We start from the raw sequence: 27,137 nt of genomic DNA, 5'->3' as shown, positions 1-27,137 counted from the left end.
TTTTATCTTGTACTATGCATATATGGTTGTTTTTCTTCTGTAACAGCCTTTGGCTACATGCAGTAAATAAATAAATGGAAATACAGTGTGACAAAAGTGATATTCAAACCGACGCTGAATATCCAGTAGAAGAAGCTTTCTAAAATGCACAGAGAGCATTCAAAGGTTCCCCATTGCACAAGGTCACCGTCCTGGAGTTAGAGGGCAATCAAAACTATGATGAGGGAAGTAGAGCTATCACATCTGTCCCTACTAGTGCCTTCATGTATTTGCTGAATACTAAAGAGTAATGTCTGAATAGGGCTAGTTAGCGTGTTTCCCCCTTCTTTATGTTGTTGCCTGTTTGACAGAATCCACGGAGAAGTTCCATTGCACAAAATCAATTTTAATGAATTGGAATTATGGGCTTTCTACAGAAACACCTCATGATGGATTATGCCAGTAGTGAGTTTTTGAAGCACCATTCCTGGGGAACAAATTTCCCTCACTTTTTCCTTCATCTCTCTCTTCCATTGAAAATTGTTCCTACATTTAAAAAGCATTTTTCATTTATTATATTTGTCAATATTACCATGTATTCTTGTTGCTTGCATTTTCACTCCATTAATTGTCCATGATTGATTGAGGGTGTTATCATACATTACATATATACACACTGTGGTTTGGTCTGCAAACCACACTCTACAGGGAGCCAAATATATAGAGACAGATTTCAAAACACAAGCTTGCCCTGACATCTTACTCATATTTCTGGTGGTAAGCCAACAACGACAATATCTTACTGGTACAACTTCAGAACTTGATGTATGAATCAGTTTTCAAATGTAGGTGAATTCAGTAATTCTTTAAAAGTATCCTGACTGTGTTTACTCTCCATTTACAAATGTCTCCCCAAATTCAACTGTTTACAGCAAAAGTATTTCCACCACCTTCATTCATTTCTTATGATAGCTGTAATAGTTTGTTCTTATTTGAAGTACTTTCATTTGATTGTCTGTTCCTTGTTATTTCAACCTACTGCTGCAGACAATAAGTATCTCATTGACAAGTATACATTGATATATATGAATAGTGTATTATCATTGATAAGCATATTTATTTATTTAATAAAATGTATAAACTGCTTGAATGTAAAAACCTCTAAGTGGTTTACAAAACATTTGTAAACATATGTACAAAACATATGTTGGGTTGAATAATAGGTATAGTAAAGTAATGACATTTTCTGTCTGTGTACACTTTAATTTTTAAAAGGCTAAGAACTGCAACTTATGCCCACATTGAGAAGAGGGAGACAAGATACAGGTGACTAGATAAAATTAGAGCCACAACTTTATTTAACTCTAGTAAAAGAGATCTACAGCAAGCCAAATGTGCAAAAGTGACAGTGAAGTGGGAGCTGGCAGTCGATCTCTCCTCTTATAACATCCAAATGGCCAAGACAACACTCCCTAGGTTGCATACAGTTCTATCTGCAAGCTTCCCACAGACCACATTTTTAATTATGGAGTCCCACTGATTCACTATCCCTCTGCCAAGACTCACAAACGTAGGTGTGCAAGTTAGTTAAGCATCACAGAGATCTCTTCCTCACCCTCTGGCCACATAATGAGCCAATCTGTCACCATAAACATTTCTCAGGGGGCTGCCAAATGAATCTGATCTCACTTTTTTTCCTGCACTGTCCTTGCCAAAGTGTTACCAAACTATTTAAACAGCACCAGCCAAACCAATTTTCATGACTAACTCTCTCAGATGAAGTATAGAGTAGGTAGAAATCTTCAGCATCCCCTGCTAATCTGGATATTGAGCAAAACTTTGCTGTTCAGACCCATAACAAGCACCATTATGTATACTAGAACGTACAGGGCAGAAGGGTGGGGGGCCATGCTGAAAATAACAGGAAAGTAAACAGAGACAGGACCACTTTTTACCTGCTGGCTGTCCCTTGTGTCATAGGCAAAGATGAAATGCACACACTCCCTCATGTCTTGCTAGGTTTAAAGAGTGGGTGCAAAGCTGCCCCATACCCAGCCCCCCAGCCCAGATAAACCCTGAATAAACCACAATTATTCCAGTGCATGCAGGAAGCTGTTTATTTCATACAGCAATATTGCCAACTCATTTTTATTTTAATCATTTTAGCAGCAGAATATAGATTTTATCATTCTTTTTTTACTGCCTCCAAAAGCATATGTTGATACATTATTTCCTTTTCCTGTTTTTGCATTGTTTTAAGTTCTGCTGTAATCATAAAGGTAGAGGTGTGATAATAAATACAATTCATTCTTGTTTCATTGATTAAATAGCCAGTAATTTATATCATAATGAGCTGCAAAACAACTACCAGCACTACTTTGCTCAGTTAATAGCCAGCAACTCTCATTGCAGTTCCGTGCCTAAGAACTACCAGCATATTTTGGCCTTGGCTTTTGCTGTAAAAGAGATAAATGAGAACTCTCAAATCCTACCAAATATCTCCTTAGGATTCTACATTCTCAACAACTACTATGTTGCAAGAATGACCTATAAGGCCACCTTGAACCTGCTTTCCTCACAACAGAGGTTTGTTCCCAACTTCCGGTGTGATTCCCAGATTCTGACAGCTGTCATTGGAGGACTTGTCTCTGAAACTTCTGCCAATGTGGCCATCATTGCTGCCAACTACAAAAGTCCACAAGTACGACATAAGCACAAGCTCATATTTTCATATTTGTTATTAGGAAAAAAAAACCTTGCAGTTTAAGAACAGATATTTATTCTATCAAACTTTAAAAGGCAGGGAAATTGGGCAGCTATAGCGAATGCACCAGGGGAGCAGGAGACCTGACCTCCCATCTCAGATACTGTACTGCCCTACAAATTTGTAAAAATGTGAATATAATTTGTCTTGGTCTTTCACAGTCCAGTCCAATTGGTAGATGCACTATTCCCCTCACAGAGCTACAATCCCCAGAAAAAGGACTCACTGTTAAACCACTCTGGCCACTGGAGCTCTGATAGGGGAATAGAAGTCTTCTAACTCTCAGCACCTTTCACAAACTACACTTCCCAAGATTCTTTGGGGAAAGCCAGGACTGTTTAAAGTGGAATCAATGTCTGGCGTGGTGTGGCCTTCTGATTAGCCAAGCCAAACAGCTGTTAGTCTGGCTTTTTAGAACTGGTTCTTACTCAGCATGCGTGCACTATCATAAATTTCAATGCTAAAGTTATTAAATTAGTTAAAAATCATGCATTTTTAAACTTTTAAATTACAGAAGATGAAGGTCAGAGTATGGAGTAGGGTCACTAATAGGATTACAGGTACGATGTGAACATGGCTGATTTTTAATTAATAATTAAAAGACTGACAGAAAAAAAAGTCCAACAGGGGTCTGGATTCTTTTCTCTTGTTTTACACATTGAACTCTAGATTTGCTTTTATGTATTGCCATGGAAATTTAGAGGGTTGTTAAGCAAGCATTTCTTTTGTAAGATTTTGTTTGGAAATGAGCTTATGGGAAGCAGCAGAATTGCATGGGGGTATCTTCAATTTAACATGGCATAATGTGAAAAATCCATGTTGGCTATAGTATACAGCCGCTCTTGCAGCTGTATAATTCCTGTAATTAGTCTAATGTTATGTATTTCTTTTTAGCTCACCTATGGATCATTTTCCTCAGTTCAGGATGACAAAACTCTATTTTCTTCCTTGTACTAGATGGTCCCAAATGAAGACCATCAGTACAGGGGAGTTGTCCGATTACTTCGTCATTTCAGATGGACATGGATTGGGCTTTTTGCCGTGGATGATGACAATGGGGACAGATTCTTGCAATCAGTGGTGCCAATGCTTGCCCAGAATAGCATCTGTTATTCCTACATATTTAGAACAGCAAAGCGGAATTATGTGGAAGAGTTTATAGACATAGTTATGAGTCAGCTTGAGAAATATCAACTTCTAATGGATGAAAAGACAAATGTCTGTTTTGTATATGGAGAAAATCCATCACTTCAAGTTTTAAGATCGATGCTGTTTTATGCAACAGTCTTTGCATTGCCACCTGTGGGTAAAGTGTGGATTATTACATCACAATGGGATTTCTATTCAGTATCAATTCAAAGACTTTGGGATATACAAATCTTCCATGGTGCACTATCCTTCACAGTTCATTCAGAGCAGCCACCTGGATTCAAAACATTCACTGACAGCATAAAACCTTCCTGGGCAAAGAGAGATGGCTTCATTCAGAATTTCTGGGAGCAGGCATTCAGCTGTTCTTTAAAAATTTCCAATGGGAATGTGGAAAGCAAGGAAATCTGCACTGGTAAGGAGAAGTTGGAGAGCCTTCCTCGTACTTTCTTTGAATTGAGCATGACTGGCCACAGCTACAATATCTACAATGCTGTATACGTTGTGGCACATGTTTTGCATGCCACATACATCTCTGCATCCAAACAGAAGATCAGTAGAAAGAGGAAGGGTGAGCTTTCGCTATGCACAGCCATGGCAGGTAATTACTTCTCAAAGACATTGATCTATTTTTCACCGCAGGCTTCTATGTCAAACATATCCACTGATATTGCAGTAGGGCTGTACTAAAGTGATTAGTACTCTTTCTCATCTATTTTACCCAACTTGAATTTGTCCACTTCGTTGTGGCTATTTTGTAGGAGCAGTGAGATGACTTTCTTTTTAGTGGAAGAGAATTAGGATGACCACCATTTTGTTTTCCGCAGTTATGAGGTCCCTCTGATTTTTGAATTTTGCATAATTTGAGTTTTGGAGAATTCAAAATGTTTCTGTCCATAAAAGATGGAAGCTTCCTTAGCTACACACTGGGGACCACCATTATATTAGACAAGTGTTGAATATCTACAGATAATAGCACACATTTAGAGAGTGGGCAGATCATTCCTTCAACAGGTTAGGAATGTTACAATATAATTAAATCATCCTCAGATAAGAGAACATTGATTGTAGGAAATATTTTTCAAATATTGCTTTATTTTCCTTTCTAAATAATATCTTCCCAATAATAATTGGTTGCAAAACAGAGATGCTTTATTTGAAAGTAGACCCAATAGTTCAAAGGCCATCCTATGTCAAGAGGTCTTTTTTTTTTTTTGAGGGGGGGATTAACCATGAAATCCTCTGCATGTCTGATCAGAAATATGCCTCATTTCATTGAATGAAGACCACTCCAGATTTAGCAAACCTAGTATGTTGTAAAGAAGACTGCAAAATTTCCAATACTATAGACTCACCATGTTTCATTTTCTCTTTCACCCAAGCTCCATTGCTTTCTGAAGAACATTTTGTTCAACAACAGTGCTGGAGAGAGTGTATATTTTGATAAAAATGGAGATTTAATTGCAGATTTTGATCTGATAAATTGGGTTACTTTCCCAAATGGCTCATTTGTTAGAGTCAAAGTTGGAAGATTGGATCCTCAGGCTCCTCTGGGCAATGAATTAGCTATTAATGATGACCAGATTGTGTTGCATCAAAGCTTTACATCTCCCCACCAATACACAAGTGCAGTATACTTGTTGTGTCCAAGAAGGATACACTGTGTCCACTGAGAGTTCACATCTCTCTTTGGGAAGAGAGTCCATACTACATCAGTCTGGAGGTTCTGGGAATACAGTCTCTGTGCCAAATCTTGACCTGTAGTGATATTGTCCTTGCCCCTAATGTGCTGGAACTCTACTCGGCACTCCTGTAAGCTCCCCAACCATCTCTGAAGCATGGTGTTTGTGTTCTTCATCATTTCTAACCACAGCAGTGTTGACAGTCCATCAGTACTGTGAATTTCCATCCATTCCTAATGTTGTGTCATTATCGCAGAGTCGCCCCCAGACATGCCAGGGCCCTTGGGCACAAGCCTGCCCTGGGCTCTGGCGCTCCCCTTCCGCAATTCGCAGCTGGATTGCAGAGATGTGCGTGCATAGCAAACATGCATCCCATCAGGCAAGGTGATGGCAGAGGCTTCAGCCCCTTAGGAAAACTCAGCCGCCATCTTGGTTAAGGGCAGCACTTACAAATACAAAGTGGTGGGGGTGTGGAGAGAAGCAAGTTTACAAAAGCCAACAATAAATTCATATAAGACAAAAATCAACAATTTTTGTTGATGTAGTATAAATCATATTACAAACTGATAGCTAAATTGGATCACCATAGCAGTCAAGCAGCTCAGCCAACACAATGCATCTGCTCCAGCTACAAGTGCAGATTGCAGAGTCCATCACATTTCAAATGCCCTGGTGCAGTCTGGAGTCATGGGAATCCTGCCAATTCAGAAGTTCCCAAGAAGGGACTGCAAGTGGCCCATTGATGCAGGCCAGCATTTGGCAAATTCTGAAGACGTAGACAGTGTAGAAAATTAGAATCATAACTAAGTCATACATGGATATATTTTTGAAGTAGCTGTATGTACTGTGAGCTATCCACCATGAAGATCTTATGAAGATGAATCTGACCAGCAGCAATAACATTTGGGCCACTTTCAGCATGGCTGAGTAAGAGCCTGCATAGCCTCTATCCAGCAACCCGGAGTCTGTCCCGAAGGCAGAAGATGGTCTGTGAGGACTCTGAAGTTGATTCTATAGTTGTACATACACACACCCAGGTATATACACCATGCCTTATGGCCAAAAGGCCCTCAAGGCGGCTTACAAGAAAAACACAAATACAGGAATACATCCATAAAACAATACAATTTACAAAATTAAATAACAAATAACGTTATTAAAAAAACGTGATTACAAAACTTGCATTGAAAATACAATGTGGTGCAGGCACCTGGAGAGGCAGAAACATCTCAGGCTACCCTCAACAAAGCTGTGGGTTTGTTCTCTCTCTTTCCTTCTATACTTGCAAGTCCGACACCTTCAATTAAACTTCTAATCAGCTTTTTTGATGGCAAAATACGAGTAAGCTTTCCCCAGCACCAGCCAGTCCCTCAGAAGCAGGGTGGGTCATGGCCTGGATGTTGTTCCCCATCCCGCCGCCGTAGTTGTAAATGATGGCGGTGGCCTCCCACTTGGCAGCCGCGTTGGTCTTCTCACAGAAGGTGCAGCCGCCGCCTTACTGGATGAGGGCAAGCCACGGCATACCTGTGATGGCGGCGGCAGTGGCCGGGACTCTGACATTGGTGAGGGGGTTGCAGGCGTTGATGGCGTCGAGCCCCTCCGGCAGCACCAGCACACCGGCCACCTGCCACAAGGGTGAGTCCTGAGGTCCTTCAGGTCTCTGGACAAGCATACTGTATGTGTCCAGACTTTCCACATTTATAGCAAACCCATTGGTCATCCCTATTAAACACAGACTTGAACTGACCCACATTCACACTGGTTTTAGTTTGCAATCTGTGTTGCTTAGACTTTGAATATTCCCTTTTCAGCCCATATTGTATTCCCTGTGTTCAGTTATCTTGTTACAGATCTCCCTGAATAGTCTGACTGACCCTCCTCCTCTGTTCAAGGCCATACGGTCTCACAACTCAGCAGCCTCCTGAACATTCTGAGGTTCTCTATCCCTCACTTTTAACCAGATTTCTGAGGGGAGTTGGTAAATGAATTGATCCAGTATCACCAAATCCCTTATACCTTCCTTAGTTTTCATATTAGCACTGCACACCTGTTTGTCAAATAAATCTCTTCATCTGGCACCGAGATCTACTTAGGACTTGCCAGCTTGTAAATGACATGAGCAAAATTGTTTCCTGAAATGGTCTGGCCCCAGCCTGAATCTCTTATTCACAGCTTCCTTAAATTGGCCATAGGTTATAGGCTGCTTTGAGGAAAAACTGTGGTAAATCTCTACAAATAATGCTGTTACCAAAGTTTAGATAAATTTCATAAAATCCTCCCTTGGTATTTCCCAAATTTGTGGGTTTTTTTTCCTCAAACGAGGATAAATATATCTCAGGATTTTCTCAAGAAAACTAAGGGTGGGAATCTCTGGGAATTATTTTTGGGGTCTTAGAGCTCTCTGTTTTGACCATTTCCTGAACTTTCATCTGTTCTTGCCAGCATACACCAGCATTCCATACTCCCATTCCCCAGTCCCAACTCTCACCATTTACCATACTTAACCTATTAAACATCACTTACCATAAACATGGAAATAAACCCACAACCATTATTTATGCAGCTACATGGAACATTACAACCACTTCTGAAATACGTCTGATAAAATGTCACAGTATATCAATAATTTCATGAACGGGTTTCTGGAAACAAAGCCATCATAGTCTTCTTTATGAAGCAGGTTTCTCACCTGAGAGAAAATATTTACAAGTTTTGGGGTATGGGGACAAATGTAATGTTCTTGAATCTAATCTCACTGGTACCATTTCTGTACAGGTATTGCCCATTTCTGTGTGCAATGACAACTGCTATCCTGGTTACAGCAGGAAAAAGAAGGAGGGGGAGAAATTTTGCTGCTATGATTGTGCTCCGTGTCCAGAAGGGATGATCTCTAACCAAAAGGGTAGGAAAAATTATGTATACTAAGGTGGCAAACTGAACAGAAATAAAGTCTGATCTGGTGTAAGCAGCTGCCTTTTATTGTTATTTAATATGTAGAATGACCAAGTGCATATTTTTGCAACATGTGGAGATTAACATCATTACCTGTTAATTTCTACAGATGTATTTGTTATGAAAGGGAGAGCTAAAGAGGGGAATTTAAAAAGTTGACCATCCTGTAATAAGACAGTCCATATAATGGCTTAAAATATGCATATAATGTGATACAATCATTTACATATGCTTAGTTTTGCTTAGAAGATGCTTAAGAATTATTGAAATAGTGTAAAAAGTCTGCTGTATGCATAAGAGCCAAACAGTAAAATGAGATTAGTTTGAAACTGCCCACCCTTTTCCCTGTCTCCTGACTACAGTCGTAATTCTGCTGAGAAACAACTGGAACAGACAAAGCATTTTCTCATGAAGTTGAGTATGGTACAATATAATAGGTCTGAGCAGACAGCCAATGTGTCATGTAAATTGTCAATATGAAGTAAGAGGAAATCCTTATATTGTGAGGTTAACCAGAGCTTGGAAAAGTTACTTTTTTGAACTACAACTCCCATCAGCCCAATCCAGTGGCCAAGCTGACTGGGGCTGATGGGAGTTGTAGTTTAAAAAAGGAACTTTTCCAAGCTCTGGGTTAAGCATACTAGTTGAGAAAGAAAGATTTACCTGGAGCATCTGATGAGAACCTGATGAGAAGTAGCAAATAGCAAATAAGACCATGGGAACATGTCTTCCCTTTGCAAAGTAGGAGTATAAAAAGGCAGGTTCTATAGCACTCAGGGCCCCTCAGTTCTGCTAGAGTGGTAGGTCAAAGAAAGCAGGAGAGAACCATCTATCTATTGCATCCATGACATCTGATGAGTGATGTATGATATACTGTATATACCTATATAATCTGAACTTTGAATCTCTGAAATTACTTAGTGTTTAACTCAGTCCTTCAGCTATTGTAACTTGTTTTAACTATGATGTGCCTTCAGAGTCTTATAGTTTGATGCTAAATGGATATCCAGCAATTTCTTTTATGCTGATATTTATTTATTTATTACATTTATATCCTGCCTTTCTTTTCATGATAGAAACCCAAGGCGGCTTACATATGGTTCCCAGGTGGTCTCCCATCCAGGCACTGACCAGACCTGACCCTGCTTAGCTTTAGTAGGCTGTTGGCCTCATGTGCCTTCAGACCATACCTGGGACTTTTATGTTTTCTCTTCCTGCAATGATGGCTAAGGCCACCTGGAATGCATTTTGTAGCGTGCAAGATATGAATAAACAGCATATATTATAAAGACTGTTCTGTTGTCTGAAGTCTGACTTCCACATAGGTGATATCTGCTACCTCCCAAGACACAAGAATTCTTGAGTGGGGTCTATTCTCCTCTACTCTAGATGACTGCTGTTGATAACCTGTGAGCTTAGGTGACCTAACATTCAACATACAAGGACTCTATGTAGAACCAGAGGAAGGGAGAAAGCAAGAACCTTCGACCATATGCATTCATTGGCAAGGGGGCAAGTCTTGCCGGTAACAACCCTAATGCACAGAGATATGAAGGATATCCCGTTACAGAGCATATTCAGCAAAAGAAACATAATACCATTCCCCCAGTCAGGCTCCAAAATGATTTCAGGCAGGAACACATTTGTGGGAGGAGTGGCAAGTGGGGCAAGAAGCCATTTCCATTGTGGTCCTTGTGCATTTGCCAGGGCTGGGGAAGAGCATGCAGAAGATATAATGCTTTTGACTGCTTCCCTCATTTTTTTCAAGTCTCGACACCTGGTCCACCTTCCCTGTATGCAGTGTGAGATAATCTGGTCACCATAGTTGGGGCTGAGTAGGAAAATTTGTCCTCTCCTGTGATTGGTTGGTAGGAGGGGAATTTGGTAGGAGGGGCATTGCAGTGCTGAGTAGGTGCAAGTTAGTAGTGGGAGCCAGATAGCTAGGTCGATTAATTTGGTCACTGGGCAAGTGTGTGCAGGAAAGGGAAGAGTTGGTACAAAAGATTTTGAGGCAATTTTCAAGTGAATCATGATTCCTTCACACAGGTCTCTGCATCCTGTGAGGCAGGGTATGAATAACTTTTGAGATTAACTCATGTTACTCAATTGGAGTTCTGTGGCTCAAAAGAGTTGTGGCTCAGGAAGAGCTCCTTCCTCACCTGAAGAGGTGTGGCAAGAGGAATGAGGTGTTATTAAAGCCACCTTTCAGCCCTGCAGAGTAGGCTCACCAAATCACAGCAGGCTTCGGAGCATGATAGAGGGTTTGAATATATCCCACACATGGTTTTCCCTATGTAATGTATAAGTTCTTAAAGTTGTAGCTCATAAAGTGGCCCTAGCTATATCCCATACCTTTTGTCTTACCTCTTTATTTTCGGGATCCTGATTCAAAGATGCTTCATGTGATCTGTGATCTGGAGAGAATGGAAACATCTCTCATTCATCAAAATGCAGGTTTCTCTGGTCTCAAAGCAGAATTTTCTTTTTAAATTACCGCTAATTTTGAAATAACAATATGTGGCAAGATGCCTCCCCTCCCCCAACAGACAAAAATAATATAATAATTTGCTTACATGATTGGACATAGCAACTGAAGTTAGATCTTTTTAAGATCCCAGCCTGTTGTGATTTCTTCTAAATACAGTTGCCCTTCAAGACTATTCATTGATTAAATATGTTAAGTGTGTGATATTAATTTATTACTCTAGAGTTCCAAGGACTGCCTCTAAGTTTGTAGAGAGTTTCTTTTTTAAAAAATAAAATGGAGTGGTGACACTTCGGTATCAACCACTATTTATTGTGCATCGTATAACTTCACTTTATTCTAACCTAATTGGGAAAGACTGTAGGGAGGGGGGCAGAGAGAGAAAGAGAGAGAGGGAAAAGCAGTGTCACCAAATCCAACACACACCCGCATGCAGCCCCTTAACAGATTATTCTCTGATTAATGGTTTCCCAGACTGGCCTTTGGGTATCCTTGTAAAGTTGATCAGGATTATCATTTAATAACACAACACAGAAGGAGCAAAACAGATGCGACGGAGAAAAGCTTAACAGAAAGTGTTGCTAAGCAACATTACATCTTCCCCAATTGTCATCCCATCCTCAAGCCATGAAAGTGGGAGTGAATGTTGTCCAGTTCAGAGACTAAATTCACACAAATCTTTGCTTCTACAGAAAGACCATCAGTATGTTGGGTCAATCTTGGAATATTTTAGCAAAGTAAGATGGTAGCCGCCAGGTCTGAGTGGCAATGGTGAGTTCCATAATCACTCTTCATCCCATGCTTCCATGTCCAAAAAATGGCAGGGATGAAGCCTTTGTTTTGCTTCCCCCTCCCACATGTTAGTCAAAAGTTTTCATTTGAGGAAATTTTGCTCAGGATAAATATAAGCCTGCAAATGCTGCATTTTCTGATTTCCACAAATAAAACAATTGCAATATACAAACGCATTGGTGCTGTTTCTCCTTTTAGCATTATTATATCCCACCAGTGGGGATGAGTGGGACTAAGGCCGAGCCAATGCTTTGCCAAACACTACATAGAATATTAATGGGTGTAGTCAGATCTGAATCAGGTCATTCTTAGATTATATGTGACACCAATCTGCTCAAACACAATCACCAAGTAAATTGAGATATTCAAACATACCTTCCATCTTCTTCAGATATGGATACCTGTTTCAAATGTCCAGAAGATCAGTATCCCAACAAGGACCAAAAGCAATGCATTCCCTGAGTTATAAGCTATCTCTCTTACCAAGAACCTTTAGGATTCACTTTCACTATGTTTGTTATTACTTTCTCTCTGATTACAGCTTTCATACTTGGAACCTTTTGGAAGCACCAGGACACTCCGATTGTTAAAGCAAACAACCGGACCCTCACCTACATCCTCCTCATCTCCCTGCTACTTTGCTTTCTTTGTTCATTACTTTTCATTGGGCAGCCAGGGAAGGTAACATGTCTTCTCCGACAAATGGCTTTTGGCATTGTTTTCTCTATGTCCCTTTCCACTGTGTTGGCAAAAACCATCACTGTGGTTCTGGCATTCATGGCAACCAAACCAGGTTCTGGGATGAGAAAGTGGTTGAGGAAAAGACTGGCAAATTCAGTTGTCCTTTCTGGTTCATTTAGTCAAGCAAGTATTTGTATAGTTTGGCTGATTACGTCTCCTCCATTCCCAGCTACAGATACGCACTCTGTGAATGGGGAAATCATACTGGAATGTAATGAGGGCTCACCTTTCATGTTTTACTGTGTGCTGAGCTACATGGGCTTCCTGGCCACTGTCAGCTTCACTGTGGCTTTCTTTGCCCGGAAGCTACCTGACAGTTTCAATGAAGCCAAATTTATCACGTTCAGCATGCTGATCTTTTGTAGCGTTTGGTTGTCCTTTGTTCCAACATATCTGAGTTCCAAGGGAAAATACATGGTGGCTGTGGAGATCTTCTCAATTTTGTCCTCCAGTGCTGGCTTACTGGGTTCTATTTTCTTCCCTAAATGCTACATAATTATTCTGAGGCCTGAGTTCAACAACAAGGAACATATAATAAGAAAAGAAAAGGTTTTTTTAAAATGTGGAATTGTATCTGTATTGTGCATTAAAACATAGTTCACTGGGCGTATCAATTCAGCAGGGATATAATTACATCTTTCAACAACACCAATTGCTAAAGCTCATTCCGAAAGATATTATCTTGATTTAGAAATAGTTTAAAGTTGTCATAAGTACGCTCTTCCTAAGAAAAAGTAACCTTTCAATCTGTTAAACATTGCTATGGAATATTTCTTAAAATCATAGTGAGTGTTGGTCATTTTCTCAAGAAATGTATAATAGAATCTGAGCCAGAGCCAACTCTAGTCATGTACAAAATGTAATTGTTCCACACTGGGATATTCACACAAATTAAATAAGAACTCTCATTGAAATAAAAATTTTTTTTATAAAGCTCATCAAAACTGTTAAAAACAGCCCGTTAAAAATTGGGCACTCAGTTGTTACAATTAATTTTTTTATAATACATCGTCATTCATAATATGGTGAGCCCGCAGCTTCTTGGCTACCAATGTGAATTGGGCTTCCAAATATGCAATAAATAAATATTTATTGGCTACAAGTACTACTTCTTCAAGCATTGAATCCAAGAATATCTGGATAATATGTGGGCTTGGCAGGAGGTGGGATCGTCAGCAGGTTGAAATTTGCAGCAGGTCATGTCGGGGGCCCAGGTGGTGGTAGGAGAGAAGACCAGCAGTGGTCATCTGGTGTCTAGACAGCAGTGGGTTTGGGCCGCCCATAGCAGCAAGGTCCAGGTGGTTCAACCCCATGTATTGTGAAGAGATACAGTTCCAGAAGTTGGCGTGGCAGGAACCTGTGCCATTTTTGGCATGAGTGTTCAGTCTGTGGAGGCTGACATCCATTTTCAGGCTGTCCCAGAGCCCACTCATTCAGGTCACCTAAGGGCAGAAAAGGGGGGAAATTGGGCCTCCTGGAACAAATCAAGGTAAGTGGCCAAACACCCCTTAAACTGTGCGTGTTGCAAGGGCTGTTGGCTGAATATTCTGACAGGTTAGGTACATTGTATCCACTGGAGGGTTTCTAGAATGATTTTAGGATTCCATACCAGGGCCCAAGGATCTAGGACTTTTGGACAAATTTGAAGACTGTGGAGGGCATGGAAAAGGTAATTAGGGAAAAGATAGGTAAGGAAGTGAAGCAAGATTTGGTGCTTGCTCCTTTCTTTTCAGTCACTCTGCTAACATTGTGCACTTCCCCACTTTTTGTGATGCCTAAGAAGAAGCCAGGCTAATTCTGGTTGGTACACTACTTGTCCCAGAGGTCCTGTGCTTGGCCCATTACATACTTTTTGATTCTGTAGTGGGAGTGGTGTGTGGCTGTGGTAGAGGGATTCTGATGAGGAAGGTCAGCATTATGTCAGCCTTTCCCCTCCTCACTTTACACCTTAGAGATGTTGATCTCTTGCACTTTTTTTTAAATTAAGGGCACTATTATGTGAGTACAGCACTTCTGATGCATTCTTCCATTTCTTGTGTGGCTTTTGAGTGCTTTAATTCATTTTTGGAGTGGGTAGTGAACAGGTTTTCAGGAGTCTGTCTGTTATTTGGATTATTTCCTTTTTGTAGGCCCACAGAGATTAGGACAGTGTTGCTGGTTGATGCGGAATGTAGTGCAATGACAGAGGAACTGGGTTCCATTTGCTCTGGAGAAGATGGAGGGGCCCAGTGTAGTTCTTACTTTCTTAGGCATTGAGCTAGACTTGTTGCTGGAGACTGAGCGGCAGATTTGCTCAGATGCTGCTAGAGCATGTGGATTTCAATGGATCTGAATGGCAAAGGAATGGTGTGACTAGGGATTGAAACTTTTGGGAATTCTTGGGATTCTTTCCAGTTGTGGTTGCAGTGCATTTATGGTGTGATGGTTTGGTTAACAAAGTAGCACATTTTTGGTATGATCATCAGGCTTCAGACTAGGTTATTGATTCCTTGACATCAAAAAATCCCAGGATCATGAAATTTGTCAAGGCATTTATGGTGCATTATCTTGTTTCACAATCTTGTTTCTTGTGTGTCCTCTCCCTTGTTTGGATAACAGTATAGCTGATGTACTGCCATGTAATCAGATGGGCAGGTTCTGGGAATGGACTTCAGATCTGGAACATATGCCATCAGCATTATGGGAGCTTGGACAGTAGAGGTGGAGAGAGCCATGAAACTGTCCATTTCACCTAGCATCCAGGATTCTTATCACAGAGCAGGTCAGAGTGGCGAAGGTTTGGGCTCAAATGTGGCCCATACCGATTGATCAGATGATGGAATATTGTGTCCACCTGAGAGGCAAATGGTTGTCAGTGGGGACCTTGTGAGGTAAGATAGCAGGCCTTACTTTCCTATGAAAGATTAATGGGGAAGAAGATGTCATGGCAGATTTTTGTATTAAAAAGTTGTTACAGGGGTGGCTAAGAGAGTGTCCAGTCCAGCCTGATAGGTGGGAACCTAATTCTCTTTCTTTATTGAAGAGTATGAGCTCACAGTGGGAAATCCTGTGTGACACACTACGAAGCAGCCTTGTTGGAGGGGCCTGGAGAGCCTCAAACAGTTAAACTTAGCAGGGAAGAAGGTTAATAGGGAAATGTGCATAGGGCTGCAGCAGAATGGGGATGGGATAATAAATCAACCCGATATATTGAAGTGTAGACAGGAGTTGTACAGGGTTGATCGAGTGCATCTATCGGATGAGGGAAATACTATTTTCCTTTCCAATCTGCATAGGGGAGTGAGAGCTCTGTTAATAGAATGGGGTGGAAGAGTAAGTAGAGGTTTGGCATTCTTCTGTGGCAGGTGTGTGCGGGAAAGGGAGGAGGTGTATAGGAATGGTGGGTATCCTGAGACACTTTCAGGTGAAGAGTGAATCCAGAGACTTGCTCTTAGGAATGTTAGGTCTGGAGGCATGGTATGGATCACTATTGCGCTTAACTTATGTCTTTCAGAGTTTTGAGGCTTTGAGGGTGTGAATCAGGAAGATCTCCCTCCTCACCCTAACAGGTGTGGCAGGGGGGAAGCTGAACTTAAGCCTAACTTGACTCCCTGTGGGGTAGCCACACTACTCTAACTCAAGGTTTGGCACAGCTGAGGATCAGCCCCCTGGGAATCTATGGTGCTTCGAATGTCATAGTTAAATATCCTGCCCTCATAATGTTCCCCAAACACCCTATTTCAGAACCTTTCACTAGTGCTGCAGACAGATCTTGGGCCTCTGCTGCAATGTAGATCGCACCCCCAGCAGTGCTCCTCTGAAGGCAGAGACTGGAGAGTCCTTACTTCTACTTGCCCTGCCACCTAAGTTCATCACTAGGTACCATGCATTAAATACTATAGGTGTCTGGTTACCACACCTTTACCACAAGATCTAGATCAATTCTAAAATCTCAGGGAAACAGGGGTAGGGGACCTCCACCTTGTAGGCCTAATTAGAACTGGCACAGGTCTCAATTTGGCCCATGAGGCTGTTTTCCAGAAACCATACTTATACGCCCCACACCTGACCACAGCTGATCAGCTGATCCAGTGCCTGCAGGAGGAAGAGACCATCGCCCAAGGGAAGGAGAGGCCGCTGCTGCTGTGCTGCTGCTGCTGTGGGACCACCACCTCCACCACCCTTCCCTGTGGGACTTCTGCCTGGCAGGACCAGGCCCCAGGTACCCAGCCAGCTAGGACTGATTCTCACAACCTGTCCCTCTTTGGAGGGATACATAAGCCGGCTGGCTGAGGTGGCCTGGGAGACCCAGTGCCTGCAGGAGGAAGAGACCATCACCCAAGGGAAGGAGAGGCTGCCGCTGCTGCTGCTTTTTTCTTTCTTTCTTTCTTTCTTTCTTTCTTTCTTTCTTTCTTTCTTTCTTTCTTTCTTTCTTTCTTTTTCTTTCTTTCTTTCTTTCTTTCTTTTTCTTTCTTTCTTTATTAATTGTATTTGTGTGGTTGTTGTTCTGTGTGTTCTGTGTGTGTGGATTAGTGTGGTGTGAATTATTTGTATGATTGTTTTGTGTATGTGTATTTGTGTATTTTTATTATGTGCCTGGGAGAAAGGATTCCATCCTTCATGGGGGGACTCTCGGGGGCGGGTAATGGGAGGTATGGTGTTAGGAGGAGAACTGGCCAGGTAAGGGGAACTCGTCCCAGACAAGTTGTGTCTGTGCCTTGTTCCGGTTCTCCTCTTACCCACAGGATTGCTGGTTGTCCTATCAGCCAGCTCTCAGATCTCCACGTGCTGCTCTTGAATGCCAGGTTGATACATAATAAAACCTCCCTTGTCCATGATTTAATTCTGGGGGAGGGTGCCGATCTGGCATGTATAACCGAGACCTGGGTGGCTGATCAGGGAGGAGTTGCTCTTTCCCAGCTTTGCCCACCTGGGTATGCGGTTCAGCACTGTGGTAGATCTGAGGGCCGGGGAGGGGGAGTTGCTGTGGTCTATAGGAGTACTTTCCCTCTCACACAGCACCCTGTCCAGGCAGCGACTGGTCTGGAGTGTCTCCACCTTGTATTGGGCCAGGGAGACAGACTAGGAATACTGTTGGTGTACCGTCCACCTTGCTGCCCAACAGCTTCCTTAGCTGAGCTGACGGAGTTAGTCTCGGAGGTACTATTGATATCCCCTAGACTTTTGGTACTGGGGGATTTCAATGTCCACGCCGAGGCTGTCTTATCTGGTGCAGCTCAGGACTTCATTGCCTCCATGACAACAATGGGGCTGTCTCAATTTTCTACTGGCCCAACGCATGTGTTGGGACACACTCTTGATTTGATCTTCGCCACTGGTCATGGAGATGGTGATCTGGAGGTGGGATGTTTTTCATCTACCCCATTGTCATGGACAGATCACCGCTTGTTGAGATTTAGACTTACAGTAGCTCTTCCCCTCTGCAATGGTGGAGGACCTATTAGGTTGGTCCGCTCCCGGAGTCTGATGGATCCTCTTGGTTTTCAGAGGGCCCTGGGAGATTTTCCGGCTGATAAGACTGGTGCTCCTGTTGAGGCCCTGGTTGCACTGTGGAATACGGAGATGACTCAGGCTATTGACACGATTGCTCCTGTGCCCCCCCCTCTGATGTAGAGCTCATACAGCTCCGTGGTATACCCCGGAGCTGAGAGTGGTGAAACAAGAGAGGAGGAGGCTGGAGTGCAGATGGAGGTGAACTCCCAACGAATGTAACCATGCTTTGGTAAGTGCCACCAATAAGTTGTATATGAAAGTGGTAAGGACAGCGAAAAAACTTTATTTCGCTGCCTCTATTAGGTCATCCTTATGCCGCCTAGCGGAGCTTTTTAAAGTTGTGTGGGGGCTTTTACACTCTGGCCCTCACGATATTATAGAAACATCTGAAGCCCGCTGCAACAAAATTGCTGGACACTTTCAAAATAAGATTGCTTGCATCCGTAGGGACTTAGACTCCGACGTTGTGACAGATGAATCCAGTGAAGTGTCCGGAGCACGGCCTTGTCCTTTATTATTGGATGAGTTTCAGTTGGTGCAGCTCGAGGAAGTGGACAAGGTGCTTGGAATGGTCCGGGCAACCACGTCTGTTCTGGATCCTTGCCCATCTTGGCTAGTGAAAGCTAGCAGGGCTGGAACCACCGGCTGGGCCAAGGAAGTGGTTAATGCCTCCTTGAGAGAGGGAGTAGTCCCTAGTAGCCTCAAGGAGGCAATAGTGAGACCTCTTTTAAAGAAACCTTCCCTGGACCCAGATAATTTGAACAACTACAGACCGGTGGCGAATGTCCCCTTTTTGGGCAAGGTTTTGGAGCGGGTGGTTGCTAACCAGCTCCAGGTGCTCTTGGATGAAACCGATTATCTGGATCCGTTTCAATCCGGTTTTAGGCCCAGTTTCGGCACTGAAACAGCCTTGGTCGCCCTGTATGATGACCTTTGTCGGGAGAGGGACAGGGGGAGTGTGACTTTGTTGATTCTCCTTGATCTCTCAGCGGCGTTTGATACCATCGACCATGGTATCCTTCTGGGGAGACTCGCGGAGTTGGGAGTTGGGGGTACTGCTTGGCAGTGGTTCCGCTCCTACTTCGCGGATCGTCGCCAGAAGGTAGTGTTTGGGGAACATTACTCGACACCCTGGACTCTCCATTGTGGAGTCCCTCAGGGGTCGGTTTTGTCCCCCATGCTTTTTAACATCTACATGAAGCCTCTGGGTGCGGTCATCAGGAGTTTTGGAGTGCGTTGTCATCAGTATGCTGATGACACGCAACTCTATTTCTCCTTTTCATCTTCTTCAGGTGAGTCTGTTGATGTGCTGAACCATTGCCTGACCACGATAATGGACTGGATGAGAGCTAATAAACTGAGACTCAATCCAGACAAGACTGAGACACTGTTGGTGAACGCCTTCCCCGCTCAGATGGTGGATGTGCATCCTGTTCTGGATGGGGTTACACTCCCCCTGAAAGAACAGGTTCGTAGTTTGGGGGTCCTTTTTGACCCTTCCTTGTCTCTTGAGGCTCAAGTGGCCTCGGTGGCATGGAATGCGTTTTACCATCTCCGTTTGGTAGCCCAACTAAGCCCCTATCTGGATGGTGACGACCTCGCCTCAGTTGTTCATGCTCTGGTAACTTCGAGATTGGATTACTGTAATGCGGTCTACATAGGGCTGCCCTTGAAGACAGTTCGGAAGCTTCAGCTAGTGCAGAATGCGGCAGCTAGACTATTGACGAGGACCAGTCGGTCTTCGCACATAACTCCTGTTCTGGCTCACCTGCACTGGCTACCTATTTGCTTCCGGTCGAGATTCAAGGTGCTGGTTATGACCTATAAAGCTTTACATGGCGTGGGACCGCAATACCTGGTGGAATGCCTCTTCCACTATGAACCTACCCGCTCACTTCGTTCAGCATCTAAGGCCCTCCTCCAGGTACCAACCCATTGTGAAGCCCGGAGGGTGGTTACTAGATCTAGGGCCTTTTCTGTGGTGGCCCCCGAGTTGTAGAATAGCCTCCCCGAAGAGGTACACCTGGCACCTACATTATTATCTTTCCGGCGCCAGGTAAAGACCTTCTTATGCTCCCAGGCATTTTAATCATTTTAATCTTTTTATCTTTTTAATCTTGTAATACTAATCCTTTTATCATCTTATATTTTGTTTAATTGTATTTTGTTTTCATTGTGTCTTATATGTTTTGTGATTTTACTATTATGATGTATGTATTTTATCCTATTATGTTTACAGCCCTGAGAGCTACTTGCTATGGGCGGTATATAAATGCAACAAAATAAATAAATAAATAAATAAATCATCACTTGCAAAGGCCCAGGGCTTTGAAAGTACTAGTGATCATGTGGTGCTTGCATGGGCACTTGGCTTTGCAAGCACTGAATATCATTTGATCATCACCATCTGCTTTCCAACCATGAGGACAAAGGGAAACAACTGATCTGAAGAGGAAGCCTATGATTGTTCTATCCGCACCTTGATAAATTTATGAAAGGGGTGTTCCTGTTTGGTTAATGTCATTTCTACACAGGCTAGTGGGAGGTATTATTACATTTCTCCCACAATACTCTTGTATGATGCTACATTATGACAGCCTCTTGTGGCAGTGGCAAAATTGTTCAAAAATGAAGGAAAACTTGATGGTTTTCCTACCGTCACCCCCAAAGTTCTGATTAGAATGGTATTTCTCCCCAAAGAAAGGTTTGCTCCTCTTTTGCTACCAATTTCCACCAAAATATTGTTCTAAAGATAACATTTTGTTTCAATGGTTGGCCTTATAAAAGCCATTACAATTCCAGCCTCAGCTCACCAGCTGCAACAGGGAATCATTATACTGTTTTGCACTACTATTTACTTATTACATCTGCGTTATTATTTATATTTGTTTACTTTAAGAAAGCTGGAGTAAATAAGTGTATAATATTTTAAGTATAAGAATGCATATGATATGTGAGAGTTATCTGCATTTTTAGTATAACCTGGCGGGGGCATCTCTCTTTTTGTCAAGATTAATTAGAAAGAGGTGAATCAGAAAAAAAAAGCCATCCCTAGATGCGTTGCAGATGTAATTCTCATTTGGCTCACTCATATCTTTTAAAAGCCTCCATCGATGCTACTTGGCCAAAGGTCATCTGATGAGAAGCTGGATTAACTGCTCTACGGTCTTTCCACAACTCCACATCAAGTCACTGCAATGCTACTGAGATAATATGTGAATAAACACGTGGCCCTGTGCTTATTTAATGAAGAAATACAGTACATGGCAAATGAAAAATGTAAATGCTGTCAATGCCAGATATCACTCTTTCCATATCAGTTGGGTTTATTTTGGGTGGTGGATTTTATGGAATAGAGAGGGGCAAAGCTAGATGAGGAGAGGATAGCTCAACATGACTTCACCTACTGGGCAGAAAAGGGCAAGGAACATCATGGCATACCCTTTTGTATATAATACATGTAGAGTATAGAAGTAGAATCTATGCACCTTATCCCATAGTTTCTTCAAAAAATAATTAATTCACATTACTTAAGTCAATGTAAACTTTGCTCAGCAAAGTGGATTTGAACATGAATTTACACACCACCATCACCACAAAACATCAATTTGGAATTACTCTTTCACATTCATATGTTACAAATGGGACGGGGCTAGAGAATTGCATTACAATCTTATCATCTTATGGTCATTTTCTATGTGACTTATTGTTGACAATGTCTGAGTAGTGGAAACCTTCTGTCCTTGGTTGCTTATGTGCTCCTTTCATCAGAAGGATAATAATTACTACACAATTTCATAAAAGAAAATAATTCTCCAGGCTATTTTCTCATGAGTGACACAATCACAAAGGCCAAGACACTTGGGAGGTGATTATCTCCCACACCATTGTCAACATAATGCATTTTCCTCCAGTTGCTCAGGGAATATCCAGAGACAACTTGCAAGATCAACAAATTTCATACGGTGAAAAACTGCCATCAGTACATAGGGGGAAGGCAGGGAATCTGCCTTACGGTAAAATCTGTGGGTGTTCTTCTCGGTAAAGGTTTTAAAGCGCTTTTCCTATTGTCAATTCTTCTGTCTCCTTTGGTATCGTAGGACCTTTTTTGACCGCATGTGATATTATTTACAAATTCCATTTATTTTCACTCTCAAACCAGATTAATGAGCAGCTGTGCAGCTACCTTCAGGAGTTTTAAAGAAAATTGCATTGGGTCCAACTTCTTCCCATTCATCTTTGAAAGAGACAATGAGAATTCAGACATAATACAACTGTTTGAAAGGGACACTGGCACAGAAAGACTTCTATAGGCCAAGCTATATGTGACATCAAACTCAACTGTCATTCGTGAAAGACTGAAACAAAACTGCTGCTAGCCAGCTAACACTTCAAAGAGAAAACATGGACACTTGTATCTTGAAGGGACTTTTCATCAGGATCACTGTAGCAGTGTTGCTGCTGTTTTTACTTCTTCCTTATACTGTATACAAGACACATTCTATGAACTGCAGCATATATGATGACCCTCTTCCTATACTTCACCAATTTTACCAACCAGGTGACCTTATCATAGGAGAGATTGTTTCCCAGGTGTTTGTCTTTCATGACAGTCCCTCTTTCATGCAACAACCCACACAGACGTTGATTGGAGAACCTGTGTAAGGAACCCATTTCTTCTTCTTCTGGTTATATTATCTAAGTATGACAAGATCATAAAGCAAAGGGTTTTTTAGTAATAGCATATATTTTTCAGTGTGAGAAAAGTAATATTCAAACATTGAATATTCAAACATTGAATATTCAGTATAATGCATTTCTAAAATGCATGAAGAGCCTTCATGAATGCAGAAGGTTCCCCATTGCACAGGGTCACCCTCCTTGAGATAGAGGACAATGGAAACAAGGATGAGGGGAATATTGCTATCACATCTGTCCCCACTAGGGCCCTCATGTATTTGGTGATTAGGGCTAGTTAGCTTGTTTTCCTCTTCTTTATGTTGTTGCCTGTTTGACAGAATCAATTGAGAAGTTCCAACTGCAGAAAATTAATTGAAATGAATGGGAATTAAGGGGTTTCTACAGCAACACCTCATGATGGATTATGCTAATAGTGCATTTTTGATGCACCATTCCTGGGCAACAAATTCCTCTCACTATTGCTTCAGCTCTCTCTTCCATTCAAAACCATTCCTACATTTAAAAAAAAAAACATTTTTCATTTCTTATGTTTGTCAATATTGCCATGTATTCTTGGTTTTTTTCCATTTTCACCCCATTAATTACCCATGATTGATTGAGGGTCTTTTCATATGTTACATGTATACACACTGTGGTTTGTTATGCAAACCACAATCTGTAGGGAGCCAAATATATATACACAGATTTCAAAACACGAGCTTGCCCTGACATCTTATTCACATTTCTGATGGTAAGCTAACAATAACAATATCTTACTGTGCTGGACTATGACCTGGGAGACTAGGGTTCGAATCTCCACACAGCCATGAAGTTCACTGGGTGACCTTGGGCCAGTCACTGCCTTTGAATACCGCTTACCATGAAAACCCTATTCATACAGTGCCATACGTCAGGATTGACTTGAAGGCAGTCCATTTCCATTTTTCCACTGGTACAACTTCAGATCTTGATGTATGAATGAGCTTTCAAATGTAGTTGAATTGAATCATTGTTTAAATGTATCATGACTGTGTTTACTCTTCATTTGCAAATGTCTCCCTAAATGGAATGCTTTACAGCAAAAGTATTTCCACCACCTTAATTTATTTCTAATAATAATAGCTGAAGTAACTCATGCTTACTTAGACTGCCTTCATTTGAATGTCTGTTCCTTGTTAATTCAATCTACTGCTACAGTATCTCATTGAAAGTATATGTTGATATGCATACATAGTGCATTGTCATTAAGCATTATACAGCTATGAGAGTGGCTGTATACTATATTATTCACTAATATGCAAAAAACCTTGAGGTTTAAGAATGTACCTATAGCCCACAGATATTTCTACCAAACTTTAAAAAGCAGGGAAATTGGACGGCTATAGTGAATGCACCAGGGGAGCAGGAGACCTGAACTCCTCTCTGAGATATTGTACTGCCCTACAAAGTTGTCAAAATGCAAACACAATTTGGGTTGGTCTTTCACAGTCCAATCCACTTGCTGTGTAGCTTGGAAGAATTTGGTAACATGTGCCTCTGAGCATATGGTGAGTGGTGGCAACACCTGCCATCTCCAAAGATGGAGAATTATATTTTTGTATATTTGTTGGTGTTCTTTTTACTTTGCTTCTTTCCTGTGTTACAGTTTCAGATTCAACTGTTAATGTACCCAAAATAGAAATAGAACATAACCTCCAATTTGAAACACAAAAGGCTGTCTTCACCATCATATGACATTGACCAATAAAAAGACTTTGAAATTAATGAAAATGAATTTGACACAGATTTCTAGGATGAATAATGAGGGAAATAAAATTTTCTAGTTTAGATTCTCTGTAGAAACATTAGTTAACACAGGAAAGAAGCAAAGTAAGAAGAACACCAACAAACATACAAAAATATAATTCTCCATCTTTGGAGATGGCAGGTGTTGCCACCACTCACCATATGCTCAGAGGCACATGTTACCAAATTCTTCCAAGCTGCACAGCAAGTGGATTCGACTGTGAAAGACCAACCCAAATTGTGTTGCCATTTTGACAACTTTGTAGGGCAGTCCAATATCTCAGAGAGGAGTTCAGGTCTCCTGCTCCCCTGGTGCATTCACTATAGCTGCACAATTTCCCTGATTTTTAAAGTTTGATAGAAATATCTGTGGGCTATAGGTACATTTTTAAACCACAAGGTTTTTTGCCTATTAGTGAATATTTATTTATTTAATAACATTTATACATTGGTTGAATGTAAAAATCTCTAACTGGTTTACAAAACATTTGTAAACGTATGTACAAAACATACTTTGGGTTGAATAAGGGATATAGACTGCAATGACATTTCCTGTCCATTTACACTTTAATTTTTAAAAGTCTAAGAGCTACAACTTATGCCCACATCTGGAAGAGGGAGGCAAGACACAGGTGACTGGATAATTAGAGCCACAACTTTATTTAACTCTAGCAAAGGAGATCTGCAGTAAGCCAAATGTGCAAAAGTGAAGGGGGAACCGGCAGTTGATCTCTCCTCTTATTATATCCAAATGGGCCAGACAACCCTCCTTAGGGTGCATACAGTTCTATCTGTAAGTTTCTCACAGATAGCACTTTTAATTATAGAGCAAGTCACAATTATTCACTATCCCTGCACCAAAACTCACAAATGTACAGTTCCGTGAAAAAGTATTTGCCCTGTCTGATTTTCTGCGTGGTTGCATATTTTTGGCACTGATTGTTATCAGATCTTGAGCCAAACCTAATATTAGGGAAAAGGGAACTTGAGTTAGGAAATAACATAAAATTTTAATACTTATTTCATTTATTTATTAAAGAAAGTTGAGCAACACCCAATGCCCCATGTGAAAAATTGCCCCCTTAGACTCAAAACCTGGTTACATCACCTTTAGCAGCAATGACTGCAACCAAATGCTTCTTGTAGTTCTTGATCAGTCTATCACAGCTCTTTGGTGGAATTTCAGCCCACTCTTCCATGCAGAACTGCTTTAATTCAGAGACATTTGTGGGTTTTCGAGCATGAACTGTGTCTTTCAGGTCCTGCCACAACATCTCAATGGAGTTTAGGTCTGGACTTCGACTAGGCCATTCCAAAACTTTGAATTTCTTGTTCCTCAACCATTCTGATGTAGACTTGCTTGTGTGTTTTGGATCATTGTCTTACTGAATGACCCAGCCGCCCTTCAGCTTCAGCTGACAGATGGATGGCCTGATATTCTCTGGTAGCATTCTCTGATACAAAGCAGAATTCATGGTTCCTTCAATGATGGCAAGTCATCCAGGTCCTGATGCAGCAAAGCATCCCCAAACCATGACACTGCCATCACCATGCTTGACCATTGGCATGAGGTCTTTCATGTGGAATGCAGTGTTTGGTTTTTGCCACACATAACAGGGCCCATGTTGCCCAAAAAGTTCCATCTTTGACTCATCTGTCCATAGAACATCATTTGCCAAAAAGCACCTGGATGATTGTCAAGAGTTCTGGAACAATGGTTGGAAGGACGGCAGGGAAGGGGGAGGAAAAAGGACGGTCAATGGAAGGGTGTGGGAAGGAGCAAGAGGGAGGGGATAGAGAGGAGGAGGAGGGGAAAGCAGGTTTTGTCATTTGCATGCTTTTTGAGTTCAATGGGATTTACTCCTGTGCAATCATGCTTAGGATAGTTGAAACTGACCTGGGTAAGGGGAGGGGGAGATTGGGTGGGTGGGCACTGGGCAGAGCCCCTTTCTTTCCCAAAAGGAAAACATTGTGGACAGTCTTATTGCTTTTCAAGGTTCCCCCCACCTTTTTATTCTACAGCAGGCACCTGTAGCCTCCCACCCAAATTTAAACCAAAGCTGCCCCTGGCCACATCCACACCAGACCCTTATTTCAATTTAGACAGTCATGGCTTTTCCCAAATAATCCTGGGAAGTGTAGCTAGTGAAGGGTGCTGAGAGTTGCTAGGAGATGCCCTGTTCCCCTCAGAGAGCTTCAGTCAGAGAGGTTGACTGTTAAACCACTCTGGCCACCAGAGCTCTGTAAGGAAGGAGTCTCCTCTTAGCACCCTTCACAAACTGCACTTCTCAGGATTCTTTTGGGGAGGCCATGACTGTCTAAAGTGAAATAAAGGTCTGGTGTGGGTGTGGCTCCCTGATTAGGCAAGCCAAGCATCTATGAGTCTGGCTTTTATAACATTGACAGTTGGTTCTTACTGAACATGCCCTGGCTTATCATTGAGATCAATTCTAAATTTCTTAAATTAATTAAAAATCGGCAAGGCATTTTTTAAAAAATGTTTAAATTGCAGAAGATAAGGGTCAGAGTAAAGGGCAAGGTCAGTAAAAGGATTACAGTTACTTTATGAACATGGGTGATTTTTAATTAATTTCAACAAATTAAGAGAACTCTGACAGAAAAAGTCCAAAAGGGG

At 41.7% G+C, this 27,137-nt stretch overlaps 1 pseudogene; it reads left to right on the top strand.

Annotated features, from left to right (window-relative positions):
• Window positions 1–4,203: 4,203 nt before the first annotated feature.
• On the top strand, window positions 4,204–13,141 carry LOC133367622 (vomeronasal type-2 receptor 26-like; annotated as a pseudogene).
• Window positions 13,142–27,137: the final 13,996 nt, after the last annotated feature.

The sequence above is a fragment of the Rhineura floridana genome, chromosome 11 (genome assembly GCF_030035675.1).
Source record: "Rhineura floridana isolate rRhiFlo1 chromosome 11, rRhiFlo1.hap2, whole genome shotgun sequence".
In the NCBI taxonomy this organism is placed as follows: domain Eukaryota; kingdom Metazoa; phylum Chordata; class Lepidosauria; order Squamata; family Rhineuridae; genus Rhineura; species Rhineura floridana.
The sequence above is the reverse complement of the archived record's forward strand: the minus strand, read 5'-3'. Positions and strand labels throughout refer to the sequence as shown.